The 8,253-nt window shown below is 40.0% G+C and overlaps 1 pseudogene; it reads right to left on the bottom strand.

Moving 5' to 3' along the window:
* Positions 1-292: 292 nt before the first annotated feature.
* Positions 293-1,680, bottom strand: LOC102863359 (annotated as a pseudogene).
* Between the last annotated feature and the right edge of the window lie 6,573 nt (positions 1,681-8,253).

Raw genomic sequence — 8,253 nt, 5'->3', positions numbered from 1 at the left:
TTTTCTCATTGAACTTGTTTTAATGTGTCTCAAAATTCTGTGACAAATTTTTGGTCAAGTTGTTTCCATCTAAAAAGTACTGATTTTAAAAACTAATAACTTAAAACTGCCACAGGAAAAAGAAAACAAATGGTCCACAAAACATTCCTTTCCTTCTGAAGGTTTTACGATGCATTGTTATCATTAACCAGTCTTTTACTATTAAACTTAAATGGCCAATTAAGACACACAGTTCTGAGACTGTTCTTCCACCACTGATTAAGACTGGGGTGGCAGGTGTTACGGGTAATATTCATTTAGCCCTCTGAGCTTTCTGAGCAGACTTGGGACCTTGCCAGCTCCGACAGCCTTCTTGTCCACTGCTTTGATGACACCCACAGCAACAGTCTGCCTCATGTCTCGGAGAGCAAAACGACGCAGAGGAGGGTAGTCAAAGAAGCTCTCCACACACATGGGCTTGCCAGGAACCATGTCCACAATGGCAGCATCACCAGACTTCAGAAATTTGAGGCCATCTTCCAGCTTCTTACCAGAACGGTGATCAATCTTCTCTTTGAGCTCAGCAAACTTGTAAGCAATGTGAGCTGTGTGACAATCCAGCACAGGTGCATAACCAGCACTGATTTGGCCAGGATGGTTTAAGATGATCACCTGAGCAGTGAAGCCAGCTGCTTCCATGGGTGGGTCATTTTTGCTGTCACCACCCACGTTGCCACGCCGAACATCTTTCACAGAGACGTTCTTAACATTGAAGCCAACATTGTCACCAGAAAGAGCTTCACTCAAAGCTTCATGGTGCATTTCAACAGACTTTAATTCAGTGGTAACATTGACTGGGGCAAATGTGACCACCATGCCAGGCTTGAGAACACCAGTCTCCACTCTGCCCACAGGGACAGTACCAATACCACCAATCTTGTAGACATCTTGGAGAGGCAGACGCAGGGGCTTATCAGTTGGATGAGTTGGTGGCAGGATGCAATCCAAAGCTTCAAGCAGTGTAGTTCCACTGGCACTGCCATCTTTCCGGGTGACTTTCCGTCCCTTGAACCAAGGCATATTAGCACTTGGCTCCAGCATGTTGTCACCAATCCAACCAGAAATTGGCACAAAGGCTACTGTGTCAGGGTTGTAGCCAATTTTCTTGATGTAGGTGATAACTTCCTTAACGATTTCCTCATATCTCTTCTGGCTGTAGGGTGGCTCAGTGGAATCCATTTTGTTAACACCAACAATCAGTTGCTTCACACCCAGTGTGTAAGCCAGAAGAGCATGCTCACGGGTCTGCCCATTCTTTGAAATACCAGTCTCAAATTCACCAACACCAGCAGCAACAATCAGGACAGCACAATCAGCCTGTGATGTTCCTGTAATCATGTTTTTTATAAAGTCTCTGTGTCCTGGGGCATCAATGATGGTCACATAGTACTTGCTGGTCTCAAATTTCCACAGGGAGATATCAATGGTGATGCCACGCTCACGTTCAGCTTTCAGTTTATCCAAGACCCAGGCATATTTGAAGGAGCCCTTTCCCATCTCCGCAGCTTCCTTCTTGAATTTCTCAATGGTTCTCTTGTCGATCCCACCACATTTGTAGATCAGATGGCCAGTCGTGGTGGACTTGCCCGAATCTACGTGTCCAATGACGACGATGTTGATATGGGTCTTCTCCTTTCCCATTTTGGCTTAGGTTTTGCGATGGTATTCACCAACACCTGTACTCTGGCGACAAACCCGTTGCGAAAAAGCTCATATATCACTTTTAAACAGTTCTCTCCTTCATCTGTTTCAATGCAGTATATATAATTTATTCCATCTTTCTCAGTCTCCCCCCATCCCAATGTCAGTCCGTTTTACAACAGTGTCACTATGCAGTATTGCACACAGGATTGTAAATGAAAATCTGTATCTCTGAAGCACCTAAATGGACAAGAGTTTCTGGCAAAGAAAAATACATACACTTGTGTAATGCTATGATGTTGTGAGCTTCCAGATTAAGACAGAGGAGGAAGAAATGCCTGGAGATCTACTTATGAAAACTAACTCATGAAAATATAAGAGGTCACAACAGTCAAATCCACAATCAATTACAAGGAGTGGGTGAGACAACACTACATTTCAGTCCATGAAGCTGGGGGAGGCCTAGTGAATTAAAAGCGGACAAGGCAGCAGCCAACAACTGTTTTGCTTATGAAACGGTTACACTCAAAGCTTAGCTACAAAGCAACATTGCTTTAGTTTACATTAATTAGGAGATAGGTTTTTATGGGGAATCTATTTCTGTGAAATCCAAGTGAATAAAGAATGCCTTGATTCACAGAAACCACTGAAGAATACCTCCTCAGGCTGTATGGCCTCTTAAAAATCAACCCGAACAAACAAACAAAACCTGGTAAGACTGTGGGCCTGCTCTTTCCATCCTTGCTTTCAGCTGGAGGGCACAAAAATATTCTAAGGATCTAAAATGTCTATTTTAAACACATGTAAGACACACATGATAAACTTCTCCATTTTACAGATGGAGAATAGAGACTTCACTGAAGATTATTTTCTAATGACTCAAAGTTTTGTCACTTACTGTTTAGATAAGTTTGCATTCTCAACTTAGTTCATCTTTGCAAATATGAAAGTATGCACTTAAATCTAAAATAATAGAAATGGAAATTACCAGTTTACACATTTATGAAGTCATTTACAAAAGATACTTCTTAATGAATTGGAATCAGGCCACTACCCATTATGCAAGAATAGCTCCATCTGCTGATAGCTAACTTGAGTGGTGGAGATTGGCTAGACCCTTCGTTACCTGCCTCCTTGGCTAGGTGCTTTTAGACTTGAATCACATCACAGTAATACAGAAGCTCTGCCCACCATCAATGACAAAACCATACTGTATTTCAACTGGAGATATAGGGCACCCCACATCACCTGATTTTTCAGAAATATATCTCCAGGCCTTTTGTCCAAGAAACTCCACAAACTCATACCTCCTACTTGTAAGTTAGCTGCTAAGTGTGATAAGACAAGGATGGTGAAACTCGATTTCATACAATCTGAGCATGTTACCAGAAGAGGTCAGTCCTTTGAGATGTACACCAAGCTTGGAAAGGTGAAGAGTCAGTGCAAAAGAGGAAGGGTTTCAACAAAATTAACTGGCACAGTGACTGCAACAATGAGGATCAAGTATGTATGAGATAGTGATATTGGCTCAGGACAGGGCATGGTTTATAACCCTTCTTTATAGGGTACTTATGAGTCATAGTCGACTAGTAACGACAACATATTTTTTAAAACTTAAAAGGTCATTAATATCTTGAGAAGTGACCAGTCAATATTACAAGAGTGACAGACAACCTGTGAAATCTGAAACTGGGACATATAGAATATACCAAGGGGGAAATACCAGGAGAGCTTTTCATAATGACGTATTAGGGACATTATGCCTCTGAATTTACACACACTTTGGTAGTTCCTCACCTACTCACTGCCACCAAGTCAGAATCAACTCACAGCTGACCCTCCAGCAAGTCTTCAAGAGACTGTAATTCGTATGAGAGGAATGGAGCCATTGGTGGATCTTAACTGCTAGTCAGGGAACACCTCTGGGTTAGCAGCACAACTGCCTACTGACTACATCATCAATGTTCTCTACTAGGAGCTCAAAAAGTAAAATTTATCCTGTCTTAGTAGACATAGAGACATAGAGAGTCTAGGGGTTAAGGACAGATGTTAATGTCTTTGTGCTACTAATAGGACATTTTTGGTGATAAAGGATTCTCACACTTTTCATATGCTGCTAATTGCATAAAGATGTGTCAACTCACGCTACTAGAACATGTTGTTGTTGTGTTGATTGCCTTCTAGTCATGCACAACTCATAGCAACCCTATGAACAAAAGGCCTGAAGCCCCTCTACAACTATCGAAATTTATCAATGTTCATAGAGTTTCTGGAGGCATGTTGTTTAAAAAGTGGATACCACTCCTGCTTCCAAATTTAAATCTCAGCATTCTTTAATAATCTAGACCAAACGAAGGAAGCCAAAAGACGTTGTTGTTGTTGTTGTTGTCATCGTTAAACGCCATCAAGTCAACTACAACTTACAGGGACCCTATGAACAACAGATCTGAACGTATCCCCTGCCACCCTCACCATCTCTGATAATACTCACACCTGTTGTTGCAGTCACTATATCAATCCATCTTGTTGAAGATCTCCCTCTCACTGACCCTCTATCTTTCCCAGTATGATGTCTTTTTCAAGGTCTGGTGCTTCATCACACCATGTCCAAAGTATGTGAGATGAATTTTCACCATCCTTATCTCTAAGGAGCATGCTGGCTATACTTTCTCTAGCACATATTTGTTTATTCTTTTGGCAGTTCATCAGACAGTCAGTACTGTTATACACCACCACAACTCAAAGGCATTTATTCTTCTTCTTATCCTTCTTCACTGTTCAGCTTTCAGATGCATAGGTAGTAGTTGAATAGACTATGTCTTTGATCAGGCACATCTAAGTTAAACTGACATCTTAATTCTTCAATATCTTGAATTGGACTTCTAGCACCTCAATTCATAGAATACACTCCTAACACAAAGGCTACACTGTTCTACGGATTCACATCTACCAATGACTCTAAGAATAAAAGATGAGACTCTCATCCAGTGTGATTAATAGTCTTGAAATGAGTGAAGGTTCAGCTATAAATCAGTTTTTAATGGATGGCAAATTCTGTTGAATGAGCCTCCAGAACTGTCTAAAACACCACTCTTGTGGTACTTTTTACAAGAGCGCTAAGAAAGAAATACAGCACTCAATATGTTTCTATTGGAGTAAGCTAAAACACTGCCGGAAAGCAATTAAAAATCTCAAATAGACAAAATGCTGAAAGGTTAATACAATGATCATCTGTATACAGAGAGTTCTGATTCATATTTTTATGATTCAATAGCAAGATGGTTCAGATGCAAATTGAACAAATTTTAAAAAAAATAATTCCTTATTATTGCCTTTAATCATCAGTTTCTTTAATTTGCACTTGTGAGGTGGAAACATTTATATTTGAAGTTATGTATAAATATCTGCAAGTGTATACTGAGAAGGATTGCTTTTATTTGTTATAGAGTAGCCTGTAACTCAAAACAACCCTATATACAAAAGCTCTGAATCCTGCTCGTTCCTGAGCAAGTCTCACTGACTCTGACACACCTAACACCGTTCATTGTCAGTTATCGTGTCAATCCATATCATCTGGAGTCTTCCCCTCCTAAGCATCACCCCCACCCTTCCAAATATGATGCTTTTCTCCAAGGACTGTTCCCACCTAGCCACATGCCCAAAGTATGTGAAATAGAGCTTCAAAATTCTTGCCTCCAAGAAGAAACTTGGTTTCACTCTCTCCAAGACTCTCCTGGCATTCCATGGTTCAATATTCTTTTCCACCACCACAACTCAAAGATATCAGTTTGTCTTCTGTCATCCTTAGTTATTGTTTAGCTCGCTGCTGCATAGCATGTAATTGCAAAGATCAGGCACACTTTAGTCTCTGTACTAACATCATATTGCTCCTCAGCACTCTAGAGATGTCCCTGACAGTAGACTTCCCCAGTGAAATTCATCTTTTGATTTCCTGACTACTGGTGCCAACAGTGTTGACTGTGGATATTAGCAAGCTGAAATTGTTAACAACCTCAATCTTTTCTTCATCTATCATGGTGCTGCCAATGGTTAGAACCTTTTTCTTCTTGATGTTAAGCTTCAATCCATATTGAATACTGCAGTCCTTAACCTTCTGCAGCAAATGCTTTGGGTCTTCTCAGTTTTGGCAAACAAGGTTGTATCGTCTGCATAACGCAGGTTGTTAATGTGTCTTCCTCCAATCCTGATGCCACCATAATCTTCCTCATAAAGTCTATCTTCTCGAATGATCTGTTCCACATAGTTTGAAAAGGTATGGAGATAGGATGCATCCTTGATCCACTCCTTTCCTAATTTCGAACTATACAGTGTTTCCATGCTCTGTTCTGAGGACTGCCTCTTGATTCAAGCAAGTATAGGTTTTGCATAAGGACAATCAAGTGTTCTGGGATTCTCATACTTCTCAGAGTCAGCCACAATTCATTGTGAGCTACACATTCAAATGTCTTTGCGTAGTCAATGAAACACAGATGGATATTCTTCTGGTATTCTCTGCTTTCTGCCAAGACACATCTGGCAAAAATGTCTCTAGTGCCACACAGCCTCTTCTAAGTCCAGCTTTTATTTCTGGTAGTTCTCTGTTAACATGCTGTTCCAGTCGTTTTGGCATAATCTTCAGCAGGACTTTGCTTGTGTGTGATATTGTTCGATAATTTCCACACTCTCAGAGCACCTTTTTTGGGAGGATAGAAATAAATATGGATCTTTTCCAATTAGCAAGATTAAATTATATATTAGAAAGTGTATGTGGTACACATCATTCATGATAAGATTTGCCAAAAAAAAAATCAACCAACAAAAAGAAACAGATGGTTATAAGTGCAGATTATTATAACTTGAATATATCATAAATTCAGGACTACCTGTATTGTTCAATTAAACACCAAAAAACCCCTGATTAGAGAATCAAATGAAATCCAAATTTTATATTACTTTTAATTTCCATTTTTCCTCCCTTTCTCATCATAATTTCTGAAAACCCCCACTCCACCCCCAGATTATAGTCTAAAATGACCACTAATTAAATTTCTCTAAAAAGAAGCCTGTTGAGTGTCTGATTGTGTCGACTGAACCTCCATGACCCAGGCCTAGTCCTAAAAATCATGCCTACCATCTGACCTCAGGAGATAGATTACAGAAGGAAAAATCCTGACCTGGGGAGGTGAACCCAATCAATTTTATACTTCTTCCTAATCTTCATCCAACCTTAGCACATGCTAAGTGAATGTACTTAATTTCTGATGATCAGTGCTCCTGTGTACCATTAAGTTGGAACCCACCCATAGTTGATCCTTGAGCAAGTTTTCAGAGGCAGTTAATGACATGAGAGGAGAATGCTCATCTTTCTCCCACTGAATAGCTGGTGGTTTCAAACCACATACCTTTGAGATGGCAGTGAAGCTTTCTGTCACTAGACTATAAACAAGATGTAACATGTCCACACAATGAGATAGTCCTCAGTCAAAACAGAAGCAAAATCCTGCTACTTTCCACAAGATGTACTTTGAAAGTGTTATGCTAAATGAAGTAAATCATGCAAAATGAAAAATATTGTATTATCCCATATACATAAGATATCTGGAATAGAAACTACCCACCTGTTAGTTGTCATAGTGTAGTAGTTTGCATGTTCCTGTGATGCTGGAGTAATGTCAATCAACAGTATTGTTGCTTAACAAGAATCAACAGTGGCAAACAACATAGCAGGGTCACCCTTAGAGACACTGGTGTGGTGCTTCCAAATTGAAAGTAAATTAGGAAGAAAGACTTTGGAACACATTTCTGAAAATTAACCAACAAAAACCCATTGCATAGTAGTGTACTATCCACTCGCACTAGGAGAAAGTGAGCCTCTCTCTGAGGTGGTGGACACACAGTCATAGTCATGGACCTCTAAAAGTGAGACCCTCATGGTAAATGATACATCGTCACAATGATGGATGTCAACAAGTGGGACTCTCAGTGAAGTGATTGACACATGGTCACAGTGATAAACACTGAAAAGGGAGACCTCAGTGAGGTGACCACCACAGGTCACAATGATGGACATCAACCTGTTGGCACCTGTGAGGATGACTCAGGCCCAGGTCATCATTCATTCTGTTATACACAGGGCTGTGTGAGGTGGAGTCACTCAGTAGTACTAACAAGAGTAAAAGAATAGGAGAACACACAGTGACAAATTACAATAGTGACCAGAGGCTAGGTCAGGAGAGAGGAAATGAGTAACAGCAATGGTAGTACAATGTGTTAAATGTTGTCAATTTGACTTATACAAACTATCATTTTGTTGTTGTTATGGTATATAAAATGTTTAAAAATACAGTAGAATCACTTATTTAGGTGTCTTAGGGTATTGTGGTTAACTGAAGAATGGGAGTCCCAGAACACTTGATTGTGCTTATTTGAAACCAAGAGTAAAGTCATCATAACACAACAGGGAAATACTACATGATGGTATAAAGCAACAGAAACTTGTTATTTCAGGATCCTTGAAACTGAAGCCTTTAGACAAGGTGGTTATAGAGAGACACAGTTCCTGACTAACAGTGA

Source organism: Elephantulus edwardii, unplaced genomic scaffold, assembly GCF_000299155.1.
Source record: "Elephantulus edwardii isolate Elephantulus edwardi_28Jun2011 unplaced genomic scaffold, EleEdw1.0 scaffold00337, whole genome shotgun sequence".
NCBI classification, from domain to species: domain Eukaryota; kingdom Metazoa; phylum Chordata; class Mammalia; order Macroscelidea; family Macroscelididae; genus Elephantulus; species Elephantulus edwardii.
The sequence above is the reverse complement of the archived record's forward strand: the minus strand, read 5'-3'. Positions and strand labels throughout refer to the sequence as shown.